Raw genomic sequence first — 14,529 nt, 5'->3', positions numbered from 1 at the left:
CACTTGGCCTGTACCATCAGCTAGCAGCCCGCTTCTCCCAGCTCTCCCCATCGGCTGTGTCTGCCCCCTCTTCTGGAGCATCGGCCTCTGCTCCTGCACCTGTACCAGCCTCTTCACCGCCCAGAGATGCTCCTGAGCCCCGGGTGGGAACCCCGGAGCGTTACGACGGTGATTGAGAGACTTGTGGCCCCTTCCTCACCAACTGCTCTCTCCTGTTCGCCCTGCAGCCCCGCACCTTTGCCACGGAACCGGCAAAGGTAGCATTTGTCTTTGTCTTCCATGCAATGATAAACGATGTGCTCAGAGACATGCTCAATCGATATGTCTTTGTTTATCTCGATGACATCCTCATCTTCTCACGGTCCAAGGAGCAACACATCCATCATGTCCAGTCCGTCCTTCAGCGCCTCCTGGAGAATTCCCTGTATGTGAAAGCAGAGAAATGTGAATTCCATGTCTCTTCAGTGTCTTTCCTGGGGAACATTGTGACACAAGGCAACATCCAGATGGACCCCGCCAAAGTCTCTGCTGTCACTTCCTGGCCTGTTCCTGAAAACCGCAAACAGCTTCAACATTTCCTGGGGTTTACGTTACACGTCGAGCCTTACTCAGCTTCTTCACTTCACTGCGCTCGTGCCATCTAGCCTCAGTTAGCTCACACTGCGAGTACTGAATCCTGCTTCTTATAAGCACAACCTCATATAAGAGTCCCAAATGAAATGAGTGGCCCTGAATCAGCCGCAGACCTCACAGTGGGAGGCAAACTCCACACTTAACAGGGCTGACATGAATGGAATATTAATGCATATATAAAAGAGGGTTTAATGTTCAAAGAAAGTTATGATTCATCGTCTCTAAGGACTTTGGCTTTTTTTTCATTATTTCTCAAGGCCTTTTTTTTCATTCAAGATCGACTTTACGGTAAGCATGTGACTTTCTGCATGTCCAAGAGACAGTAATGACCCCTACTCCTTTCATATTAGACCTTTTCTACACAGTAACCAGCGACATTATCCTGAAAAAATATGCAATTATAAATTTGGTCTATCTACTCGGTGATTTTGCGAGGCATCAGTCATGCATGTAGAAAAAAGAAAATAGATCTACTTTGCTGCAGTCAAGCCGCAGGTGTATTTTTTTCCGCAGCGGTTCACGCTGAGAGAGATGATCAAAAGAAGGCAGATGTGTTCAGTTTGCTTTGATGAGCAGTGGAGAGAAGATAAAGACCACAGATAAATGGAGAGACCGCATGAAAAAGGGTATTTTACTCACCGTCAATAAAACACAGCCTTAATTGCCCACTTTATTTGAGTTCCATTTTCCATCCTGGATGTAAGTGTTTTTACAGGAAGTAACGAGACCACACTTATATCTTTATAGTGTGCCGCTCCATTATGTTGGTGGGAAATGTGACTGATAAGTTCTACATTTTAAGAACCATTTTCCTGAAGTTCACCTGGCTTATCATTTCCAGCATTGTATAATACTGCCATCGTTTTCCTATTATCATATGCTTTTAAGACCTAATAAAATATAAGGTTTGGTGAATTAACAGTGGCCTAAAGATCATTTCAAGATTGTTGAAAAATCAATGATGATGCTCTTTTTCTGCCATGACTGACTAGTTTTCAACAATTAAGATTATGGATGCACAACACATATTTTTTCCATCTGATAACCAACAGTTACCAGCTCTTCATGGCCGATTCTGACAAGATGACCAATAATTGCCCATTATTGTGATTTAAAAAGAAGTTCATAACCTGGAGTTTATGCACACCTGAGGCTAGGAAAGGCTAAGATGTAATAAGAAAAGATGGATGGTTTAATATTCCATTTCTGTCATAAGATTTGTAGTGCTAAAGGATAAGTTCCCCCCAAAATTAGAATTCAGTCATTATCTACTCACCGCCATGTTGTTGGAAAGTGAAGGTTTGTAGTCCACAAAACATTTCTGGAGCTTCACAGTAAAACAGCGCTGCAGCATTGTCCTAAACAACTGAAGTAGTTGGGAGACTTGTTTGAAAAGGTTAAAAAACAACTGAAAAAAAGCCCCGAGTTCCAATATTGATTTAAAAAGACTTTATTTACACCTTTTTGAGCCAAAATGTTCACTGTAGCTGCTATGCTAAAAGTGTTAGTGTGCACCCCGTCTTGTGGGTAAGGGTGTAAATAATGTCTTTCTAAATCAGTTTTAGATCTCAGGGGTTCTTCTTAAGTTGTTTAGGAGAAGTGTGGCTCTTTTAGACTTTACAAATGTTATCAGACCAGTGGATTATATGTTGAGGATGAAAATCTGTCATTCTGCGGGTGTTGTGACGTTCAAAAAGATGCTTCTTTCACAATACAAGCTTATAGGAAAACGTCTTTTTGGGCTCCATTTCATCACTTGACGCTGTAATTACACACTTCTGCCATTCTGTAAAATTGTCTTCATGTCTTGATATCCTTGAGATAAAAGGGAAGAGATTAGTCTGCAGGTTGGATGTGACATGAAAGAATGCTCCACGCTGTCAGAGAAATATTCATTACACGTTGATATCAGGAACGCCACACCTGAGCCAATGTGAAAACAGAGCTGGGATGTTATCAGCCAGTACTGCCATCAAACTATGTGATGTTCTGCATTGTTAAACAGGCTTCACCAGTTCGATAGGATCACATACCGTGTCTCATTGTTTGACATAGTTTCACATATTCACATTAACTTAGAGCCAGTGAATACACTGAATACCACAGCACTCTGCAGTGCCACACAGCCACTACGGCCCAGCTACTTTCCAAATTAAAAAAATGCACAAATGCAAGAGGATCTTCACAGCTGGGAAAGACATTTTCAATTAACTCACATATTAATCTCTTATCTTTTTTTTTAGCTTTTTATGGCAAGCGTGTTCTTGTTTTTAGTAAAGGCTGCTGAAAACAGTTAATTCAGCGTGGTGGGTTTGGTGCAGAGTAACATTGCAGTGCTGAGGACGAGAGAAGGTCTCGCACACACACACACGCACGCACACACGCACAGACACACACTCTTGGCTGAGTACCCACTGTTGTTGCTGCAGAGTGTGCGTGGGCGGGTTGTGGGTGTTTTCCAGGCTCAGCACCCCATCCACATCCAAAATGGAAGGAGAAAATAGTTAAGAAAAAAATAGTCCTACTCACACTACGCTGTTTGACCTCACCCCTACCTGCTGCCAAATATTGAGCCAGAGCTTCAGCCAAGAGACTGTGCTCACTACAAACACACACACACACACACACACACACACACACACACACACATTCATACACGCTGTTCCAGGTCAGTGTGCCAGTGTCTTAGTATTAAAAGACAGGTCAGCAGGTTCAGAGGCAATGAAACATCAATGTGATATTTTATTAATGCCTGGAGGGTAACTTCCCTTTTTGGTTTCCTGCCTGGTCTCTGAGGTCAAAGGTCACAGTCAGATACAGAACAACGACGGGCAGTCAGCCGACTCACAACCAGCCCTATAACCCTTCAACCTGAATCCAAAAATCTTTACTATGCAGTAACAATGTGAACGAAATGCTGAATATAGAATATGTTACAGTAAAATAGCTTTAGTCCATGAATACAATTATATTGTAATTTTCCTCCAGCTATGATCACACTGTGGACAAAAAGAGAATTAAAAACCAACTGTGTGTTCCCTACAGTCTCTGTGGCTCAGCCCCGAGCCCATGCGTTCTCATATACAATATAAAACACACATCACAAATATATAGTTTTAACTTTTCAGCACCAAAGTATGTTCATGAAAAGGCTGGGCAGTGTAGTTTATAGCAAACGCAGGAGTTAGTGGTGCGTTTGTTAGTACCATTTGCAGTGGACAATGTAACAATATATAACATTTATCTGCCATCAGATATGTTACTGCTTTTCTCACAGAAATGATACCTTGAATACTGTATATCTCCATGTTCAAGGCCATTTGTGGGCAGTTTTGGAAATGATCAGCACTCTTTAATGGCAATATTGGATTGGTATAGTATTTTTTTTATTAATGTGATGATTCTTTGATTTGTCAGGTATTTTGTTTGAGTGAATACCCAACAAGATGTCTACAGTAATGATAGCAGCTTTGTGAGGCTACTTTGGCATATTGCTTTCTATTTATAAATCTATTTCTAGAATTAATCTTTTTTTTTCTGTGAAAGTAGCATAAAAGGAAAAAAAAACATAAGTTAAATGTACCTTTAAACTTATGTTAGTAGTCAGTTAGCAGCCAGTTAGTAGGTCCACCGAAGTGGTGGACCTACTAACTGACAGGCATTGCCATACATAGAGCAAAGCCACCTGCATGGATAAAAACAGATTTGCAAATGACATTTACTGTGATATAGGATTTTTTAATTTATACCCTTAACAGCGTACCTCATTGATGAGTTTTGCTCCATGGCAGAAATAAAAAATATTCAGCACCAAATGCTATGCAGTGAAATACTTATTTGAATCAATTCATTGCTGGCTTTGCTCTATTCAATTTTTCAAGATTTGGAAAACTGTGAGAATTTTCAGCCTTGAATTTGGTTGTCGTAGACAGAAAGATTACCCCCCTCTCCTTCCTTGTTCTCTTCCTTTCTGTCTCTTCCAACAGCCAAATGGTCGTTAATTTTGTTCACGGATGGTGGGTTTTTTTCCACGTTCACAGCTAATTTGGCAGGCAACCAGGCATAAAGTCAAGGTTTCTTTTGCATTCTGACACTGTATATCTGGTGAACGACTGATAGCAGCCTGTACTGTACATCTGTCACTGTAGCTAATGGGGGAGGGAAGTCTTCTTTCCCCTCCTGCTTACAGAATGATGCATACTGTACGAAATGGCTCTTTCCTCTCATCCCCACTCTTTTCCCCTGCCATCTTCCTTCAGAAGATTAATCTTGATGTCTCTTTCATTTGGCGTCTCCTGCTGCAGCTTAATTAGCCCCTCTGCTGAGGTCTCATTTGTTTGCCTGGGAGGCTCCGGTGTGTTGGGGAGAAGAGACTAGTAGTGTGGTGCTTTTTGTTGTCGTTCTTGCCACAAATAGATGTACAAGCAGAGCAAAGAGGGCAGCATGAACCATGACATACTGTGCAGGCGTTACACAGCTCTTGCCTGTGCCTACACGCACGATCTGATATCACCAAGAAATTAACAGCCCAGGATCAATGTCAAAGTTGTTCGCCCAGGAGCGCTGTTATAACCAACCAATCAGAATCATTTGTGCGTTGTGATGTTATTGACAGTGCAACGTGAAAAATTCAGATCAGCAAACGAACAACCCGCCTTTTCTGTAGCCTGCCTTCATTTCACCAAAAAGGTAAGACCATTTCCAAAACTTTGCTGTACCATTCTAGACTTTTGATTGTTTTTAAAACATTTGCGAGAAAAAAAGGCTTGATGAGCAAGTAGGCTTATGTTTTCAGTGTTGGATAAGGTAGCTAATTTGCTAACAACTAGCAACTAGCCAATTGTTAGCCTAACTAAGACTTTTGCTTGGTTTTAAAACATTTGCGAGAAAAAAAGTCTTAATAAGCAGGTAGGTGAATGTTTTCAGTGTTGGATAAGGTAGCTAATTTGCTAACAACTAGCAACTAGCCGATTGTTAGCTGTTTACTGTTAAAACTAGCCAGAAAAGTGAACAGCGGGTCAACTGTGCAGTTATTGCCTTGGAAAATATTCAGAATTACTGTCAGATACTGCATTTTGCCTTGATAAAAATGAATAGTTACTTTTGAAGGGCAGAGTGGTGAAGCAGCATAGTTCAAAATATTTCTGAACAGGATGCAATGTACGTAGCTTTGTTAACTGTTAGCAGGGAAACAGGCTAATGTAAATAATTGCTGTTACTAGTTAATTCATCAATAGCTAACTGTAGCTTAGGCTACTCACCTCAATTTTGACAGAGAATGATGGCAACAGGCTAATCCAGGCCAGGCCGATAACCCCACACATTGTCTGTGCTATCAAAATTTTCATCCAGGAGCACTAGAGCATCACATTTATCCTGGACAGTTGTTCATCACCAGCCCAGGACAGTCAGTCTCACTTTCCACTCATTGTTAATCCAGGACTGATACAGCATCACATTCATCCTGGACTGTTGTTACTTATCTTTAGTCCAGGACAGTCATCATATTGACGTGGACTGTTCTTCTTCATCAGTCCAGGACAATCACGGTCTCACTCTCCTCTCATTAAGTTTCAGTCCAGGACTGATACAGTATCACATTCATCCTGGGCTGTTTTTGCTTAGGCCTATCTTTAGTCCAGGACTCCTGCACTTCATCCTGCACTTTAATCTAGGACCAACATAGCACTACTTTTATCCTGGACTGTTGCGGACTGTTATTTATTGTTAGCCCAGGACAATCACAGCCTTAGAGCTATGGTTTACTGTTATTGAGTGCTTACCTAGGATCTTCAGAGAATATTATATCTTGTATTCCTGAATTGTCATTTGGTCTGAAATTTAATTGTCCCTGAATTGTTGCGTTTTTGTCCGAGATACAATGAGATTTAGGCTAGTAGTTTTAATAACTTGGATGTTTTTTGTTTGTTTGTTTTTTTTGCCCCCCCCCAAGAGTTGTGTGGTTGTGTAGGCGTAGAAGATGCCAGGTGAGTGTGACCGAGTGTGTAATAGAATGTTTCAGGTGTTTCACAAATGAGTTCCATGCCATTTTCTTAACAGTCTTTTTTGTTGCTTGTTTTTTGATGTTTCTTCCGTAGACAGACCCTCCAGAAGATGGTGACCAATGCAAAGTCTGCATTTGACGAAAATTCTGCTTTCAGTCAGGAGACTCATTCATTTGGGCCCCAAGCTCTCGAGCATGTCCTAACTGCCCTGATTAACAATTTGGACAGTTTAAAGTTTTAGTTATATTTCTTTTCAAATTCAACATTATTTGGGTATTGTAAGACAGTGGTTCCCAAACTTTTTCTTTAGGTACCCATATTTCTCGCATTTTCTCATTTCATGTTCTCTCACTGAATATGTTGGTTTGTTTGAGACCCTCCAAAATAAATTGACTTGTACAGCAGATTTTACGGTGTTGACTCATTTCATATTTAACACATTTCATTAAATTGAACCCTTGAAATCTAGAGAGCTTTGCTTATAGAAGCCCTTTTTGCTGCTACTCTTAATATTGTACTTTACGTAATGGGTTACTTGTGTTGAAATCTGTCACAGCTTTTTTAATATACGGTTTTGCCTTACAATTCAGTAAACAAAGCTGCATTACATCTTGCCAGAAAGATTTGTAATCAGATTTTTCTCCTTAAACTGAAAAGACCTATCCATAAATATAATTTGTTTTATTATTATTTATTTTTTTTAATGTTTTTATGCACTTTTTGTCAGGCGAACCCCTGATCTTTTCATGAGAAAAAATAGTAAATATGCAATATTTCCCAAAAATGGGATCCAAAGTGGATCACTCCATATGAGGTTATTAGAGGCTTGAATATGTCAACAATTGATAACAACATTAATTTGAATGCATTATTATTTTTGGAGCTATAACAAAAACATATACTTTTATACTAACGGCCCTTGTCATATAAATGCCATAAAAAGGCAATATACATTAATTTTTTTTTTTTTTACTGCATCAAATCTTTTCACAAACTTCAGACCTAACTGTAGATATGAAGTTTTATATTATTTTTTCTATATTTTGTATGTTTTTGTAAAGATTTGTATGGAGATACCATACAAATGGGAGATAGGAGTCTGTTTATAAACATAAACAAAGCCTATATGGCCTTTGATGAGGATCCAAATTTCACACAGACAAAGTATTTTTTTTACCCACTTTCATACCACTCTTCTGCATTGGTCCAAACACACCCAGACCAGTTTTAGGGTTTTCATATTTTTTTATTGATGTATATGTTGCATGTCTATGTCTCGTGGTGTGGCAAAGTATGTCCTATAATGGATGTTACTGTGTCCTCGATTCCGTGCCCATTTATGACTCTCAGACAGAATGATGTCAGGTTTTGTTCCAAGGGCAAGGAGCTCTTCTATCTTTCTCTTTAGTTCCGAGTTTTAACAGTAAACAGCTAACAATCGGCTAGTTGCTAGTTGTTAGCAAATTAGCTACCTTATCCAACACTGAAAACATTCACCTACCTGCTTATTAAGACTCTTTTTCTCGCAAATGTTTTAAAACCAAGCAAAAGTCTTAGTTAGGCTAACAATTGGCTAGTTGCTAGTTGTTAGCAAATTAGCTACCTTATCCAACACTGAAAACATAAGCCTACTTGCTCATCAAGCCTTTTTTTCTCGCAAATGTTTTAAAAACAATCAAAAGTCTAGAATGGTACAGCAAAGTTTTGGAAATGGTCTTACCTTTTTGGTGAAATGAAGGCAGGCTACAGAAAAGGCGGGTTGTTCGTTTGCTGATCTGAATTTTTCACGTCGCACTGTCAATAACATCACAACGCACAAATGACCCCTGATTGGTTGGTTATAACAGCGCTCCTGGGTGAACAACTTTGACATTGATCCTGGGCTGTTAATTACTTGGTGATATCAGATCGTGCGTGCCTACACACCAGTGGTTGAGGTTTTGAACAGACCTTCATTAGTGTTGGTTTGTGTTTGCCTCTGTGGAGGTGGCACAGGCCCCCATAGAATTTGATTGGCCACCCTCGGTGCCCTCTCAAGGTTCTAGGTAGTTGGCCTTTCAGGATCAGGGTTGAATTAGTGAGCAGGCCTGTATGAAGTGATTAAACATTTCTTGTTGAAAAGTCAATCAAAAGACACACAAAAGACCTCAAATAACCACAAAAGACACACAAAGAGACACAACATGACCACAGAAAGAATCAACATGGCTACAGAGAGACATAAGATGACAACAAAGACACAAAAGGACTGCAAAGATACAAAAAACACAACAAATATGGAGCGCTGTAGTAAGAAAATACAAACTTAAGAGGGATCTATGCACTTTGAGGTGGTTTGCTTATGATTCAAAGTTTAAGCCAGGGACGTCTGATCCAGCATTCAAAGAATGGGTACAAAAAGGTGCGACAGCAATCTGTACAGTTTCAGAGGGCGGAGAATTTTTAAGTTTCCATGATCTAAAGATAAAGTACGGCCTCGAAAACAAAGACTTTTATAGATACATGCAGTTGCGAGATTACTTTACAAAAGAGATAAGGTCAAATGAAACTATAAATAAGGTGATTGGAGTTATTATAGATTCATATAAACAGAAGGGGTTTCGGCCCATCTCTGCTTTCTATTGAGCTTTGGGTGAGAGCAGGGGGGAATCAACACTATATAAAAGCAAAATGGGAAGCAGAACTAAAAATTAAAATACAAGAGGAGGAGTGGTATCACATGTGTGAGACACAATGTACATCGACAAATTCATTAATTTGGAGGGAGTTCTGCTGGAAAAACCTAACTCGTTATTTTATAACACCAAAGATAAAATCTAGGCAACTCGCTATAGAACAACACTGCTGGAGACTGTGTGGGAGCGTGGAGGCAGATCATGCACATATCTTCTGGAACTGTACAAAAATGAGGATATACTGGCAAAATGTTAACTCTGTTGTAAAAAATGTTCTGGGATACAAAATCCCCAATACCTGTCCAGTGATGTATCTTGGGAAGATTGACAAGGCAGTAATGAAAGAAGATCTGTACCTGACTAAAGCATTACTTGCAGCAAGTAAGAAAGCGGTCACAAGAAACTGGCTTAATGTAAATGCTCCAAAACAGGAACAGTGGTTGGAAATTGTTCAGGAAATCCTTGTTATGGAAAAACTGACATGTCTGTTGAGACTCAAAGAGAACGTATTTGAAAAAAACTGTGAAAAATGGAACATTTATATGAGACATGACACCAACTGAACAATTGCTAAATGGAAGAGTGGACCGAATGGCAGAACATCTCCAGACAGTCTGTCAACGTTATTATTATCATTACTGTTACTTTGATCTGGATTGTGTTTTGTATTGTTTTGCTTATTTGCATGTGAAAACTCGATAAAAAATTTAAGTTAAAAAAAAAAAACTCATGAGGAAACTGTTTACTGTGGTAATAAATCAAGTCAGAAGTAGGGTCACTGTCTCATGAGCTTACATTCGATGACACTTCTTTTGGGGTGTATTTTATGTCTATGTTGTGTCATAGTCCATGGGTGTAGGTTATTTGGAGTCACAAATGGCAGCTTTTAAAAAAAATACTATTTCATGTTAGAATATTTCAGCTACCTTTGTCTATTTTTCCTTTACATTGAATAAATTTTTAAAATGTTTACCAGCTCTTTGAATCTATGACCCGGCCTGCCACCTCATTCAAAAGTTTCTAAACCCGCCCGTAGCAGGCGGGTGTAAAGTTTGGGCACGTCTCGATTTAATTAAATTTTTGAGTGAGTGTGTGAGTGTAGGACATTGTGTATCTGCCTGTCCAATTCACCGTTAATGTATCGACAAGTGGTGCCAACAGTGTTAAGAGTGCTTGAGTCTCAGACATGCAGACACAGGGCATTCAGATAAAAAGGTAGAGTGCGTCTTAAAAAGTGAGGACAGACCTCAACTCTCATGGTCGCTTTGATTGTGAGCACTTCGAGTTCAGTGAAGCCTCCAACTGTTATGTATGTGTGTGTGTGCATGCGTGTGTGTGTGTGTGTGTGTGTGTGTCTTCTTAAGCATGAATCTATTATCTGTTTGTCTGTATGAGAAAGAGTCACACCACAAGATGTATGTGTTTGTGACAGAGACCCAACCCAAGAGCAGCTTGCACAGATGGAGGAAGATTAACACGGAATGTGTGTCTGTGTATGTGTCTGTCTGTACATTTTGTGAATTCAGATGTCGATGCCAACAATAGATTGTCCACTCGCTCGCTGCTTTGCATACTGAACAAGTGCCGTAGCTTTTGTTATTGCGGAATGAACTTGTTTGTCTGACAGCACTATCAGCACTGCAGGGCCATTGTAACATGCAGAAACGCACTGTGCAACATTACACATGTTGCAGCGTGTTTTCTGAGCGCATCAGTATGCATATAATTACAGCCACTTAGGAGTATTTTTGTTATGGAGACAGTAAGTACTTTGCCACATCTAATGTACTGTAATTACAGTGGAAATGCATCATTTTGATAGTGGTGTCATTTTGGAAACCAACCAAGTTACGCAGGTGAAGAAAAAAACTGCACAGACCCATCACTCAGAATATTAATAAGAAGGTGGTTTATCTTCTGCTTTCTGTCCATCCAGTCTCTATATACTTATTCACGGTTGCTGGGGGGGACTGGGGAGTGCATCACCAGACATTTAACTTCATTTTAAACATATATGTATTTAAATGTCATCATCGAGACTATAAAATTGTCAACAAAAAGCAAACCCTACAATATGTCTGAATTTACTGGGGAGAATCCTAGCATGCGATGCCCGTCCATCACAAGACGAACACATAACAGAACAATACATTCACATCCAAGGGTGATGCAGAGTTTTTAAATTACCTGATGTTTTATCTTCTGGACTGTTATTTTTTATTCCAGGATAATAACTGTCTAACGCCTCTGCCCTGTGTTCAGGGCTCGAGATTTTTCACGACTGTCCTGGAACCGTCTCGAAAAACAATTTTAACCGCCCTGAAGTGAATGTAAACTGTACTGAAACCAAAATGTTGTTTCTTTACTTTATCATCTATGGTTATTAGTAAAAGTATTAACATTCAAACTACTTTTACCTAATTTGTACTTCGCTAAAGTAACTCAGTCCATTTATTTACTGTAAGGCAAGCACCCTTCATGACTATGCCTACACTTTCATGAAGCTGAAACTTTAAATGATGTTCTGATCAATTGACACAGGTATGATGAAGGCAGTAAGGAAGTAAAATCAGCACTAGATAATGAAAAAAACATGATATTACATTGTGGAATCTGCAGGGAAGACATCATGGAAAGTATGCAGTCTTCTAATGTATGACTTAAGACTGGCTGGAGTAGAATACATTTTTGTGTCTTCTTCCAGTCTACTGCTAAAGGTCTCGCGCTGAGTAGCCAACCAGTGATAATGACTAGCGTTGACCCAGGGCTATGGACGAATAGATAATCATGGTAAAAGTACAAGAAGTTGTGCACCCTCATCCCCCATCACGATGGGATGCCGTTAGTCTAGAGCCCTGCCTGTGTTGATGTTTTTAGATGCGGTTTTGATTGTCAAAGACAACTCAATGCTGGTTCAAGTCTGGTTCACAGTGGAAGTGAATCCAGAAGGGCCAGGTCAAGAGTATCTGGACCTAATCAAAAAGGCTTCCTCAGTCCTGATTGACTGGTGGGCAGTCTCAGGTATTTAACCATTCAGCTCCTGTTATTCTTAGAAAGATTGTTCTTCAAATGCTTTGTTAAGTCTGAAGAACTTGATGTGTCCTGAAGAGTCTCAGTACTTGACTGTGAATAGAGATCCAGAAAAGTCAAAGACTCAATCTGTGAAAAGGGACATCCTCGGTCAAGTCCAATAATAATAGTATTAATAATGTTGCGCTGGGGTCATACTCTAACCTGTCGGTGTGTTCTGTCTTCTGCAGGTGGAGCCCCTGAGGAAACCTACCTGTGCATGTTAAGAGGCAGAGCCAAGCATCGACTTTCTCAGATGGACACAGGGAACCCACCAGCGTTCTGTTTCAAAAGGCATAAGATAGAAGAAACAACTCAAGATTGACACAGCACAGTTTTACCTCCCACCGTCCTCTCCTCTTCCTCCGATTCAGAAAACCTCGTCCGCTTTCTACCTCCCAGAGAACTAGAAAAGGAAACAAACAGCAATCTATAATCCGTTATCAGTTCTTCTTTTTCTTCTCTTTTCGTGCAACATTTCTCCATTTACCTCAGGGATTTTCTCCCACTGCCTACCTCCTCCACCGAATCAGCCAACCCAGTGACAGGAACACACCTGTGACCTCTCACTGCCGTTACCGTGACAACCTGTATTGCCTCTCAAGCTCTCTTCACCGCAACCGTGACGAGCAGCAATGACCTTGGACCTCTTACCACCTGCCAGCTCAGACGTGCTCACTGCCTAAACTGTGCGGATCCACACTCGCAGCCCGGACGCTGGGCTGATTGATACTGGAAGGAAAAGTATCATATTGCCAGAAAGGCAGCTACACACTCACAATAGCCTCACACTTCAATACAGTATACCTGGCAGGCAACTATATACCTCCACAACAAACCTCACACTTCACTACAATATACCTGGCAGGCAAATATACCTCAACACTACTGACTCTAAACAGACAGTCAACACAAGGGAACTTTTCAGTAACAGCATTCACTATCCAGGTGCTTCAATCCACCTAGCGGGTACCACATCCTCACTAGCCTGGTGCTTCAATCTACCCAGTAGAGAACTCACTTCAGCATGTTCCATTTGCCTTAGAGGCGGGAGGATAGCAACAGTAGCCAGGGAGGCCTCCGGAGAAGCAGGGTAAGAGACTCAGGAGTATTGCCTGGCAGGCAACGTCACTTCAATTGCTTCTCGGCAAAATCACATCATACGCGAGCTTTCGTGATCGAAGCGGTAGCATAAATCAGCCATTGCCCACGAGGCCTTCAGAGATCACAGAAGAGACTCAGACGTTCCTCCTGCCTTGAGCTTCCTCTTCACCCTGCGAAGCCCCCAGAGAAGTCAAAACTACCCGCAGGAGAAGTTCTCGGGACCTCATCAGGAGTCTGGGGGCGAGCCACAGAGAATATAGAAGTTCCTGGCAGATTTAACTTCACAGAACACCTATATTGTGTGACAGTGAGGAGAAAAGGAGGGAAACAAGCATTAAGAGTAAAGAGAAGAATGCAGCGGTGAGTTCCTCTTTCTTATTCTCTACGCTTGTTTATCAGCGTGCTCTCTTTTCATTTCTCTTCTCCTCAGCTACACTGTACACAAGAGTACAAGAAAGCTTTTCATTTTTTCATTTCTTATCTTTTCATTTAGTCGGATCACTAACTGACATTTAAATGGCATTTCTGCCTTATTAGATGGTCCAGAGTGGAGACAGACAGGAGATTAAGAGAGATGGAAAAAACGCTTTGCGAAAAGGTCACTCAGTGAATCTGAACTCTCTCACAGTAACATACATCTTGGCAAAGAAACCTCACACGGACGAGACTATGCTTCAAATAAACTCTCTGGGAAGCTTGAAGCAGCCCTAAGTTGTTATGATATGTTAACTTATCAGACAATTCTTCTGATTCTCATGCTTTAGTTGGTGCCTGTCAGTGGTGAACAAGGTTTGACCTGATGAGTCATATCCCGCATATATGATCGCCAGTCTTCAGGATTTTGTTTCGAGGAGGGTTAGGGTTAGGGTCCCTGAGGAGATGAACTTTTATCCTCTGACCTTTCATCCTGCGCCATCGTCAAATGTGTTATGTGTTATATAAAAACTGGTGTATCTCCTGTTTACAATGAATCCACAGGTGTACACCTTATCTTGAGTCCAAACCAAAAGACAAAATAGCATTCCATACAAGCTGATTGAGTT

The 14,529-nt window shown here is 40.6% G+C and overlaps 1 protein-coding gene across 4 annotated transcripts in view; it reads left to right on the top strand.

Moving 5' to 3' along the window:
* Positions 1-14,529, top strand: part of LOC311268606 (thyroid hormone receptor alpha) — a 108,710-nt gene that overhangs the window by 31,200 nt on the left and 62,981 nt on the right. For 3 of the 4 annotated variants that reach the window (XR_014623986.1, XM_084372330.1, XM_084372331.1), the window contains exon 4: positions 12,574-13,846. The exons of the other annotated variant lie outside the window; for it this stretch is intronic. The gene's annotated coding sequence lies outside the window, so the exon portion shown is untranslated. The remainder of the gene's footprint in view (positions 1-12,573; positions 13,847-14,529) is intronic. 4 annotated transcript variants of the gene reach the window in all.

Source organism: Pagrus pagrus, assembly GCF_965226575.1.
Source record: "Pagrus pagrus genome assembly, chromosome: 13".
Classification (NCBI taxonomy): domain Eukaryota; kingdom Metazoa; phylum Chordata; class Actinopteri; order Spariformes; family Sparidae; genus Pagrus; species Pagrus pagrus.
The sequence above is the reverse complement of the archived record's forward strand: the minus strand, read 5'-3'. Positions and strand labels throughout refer to the sequence as shown.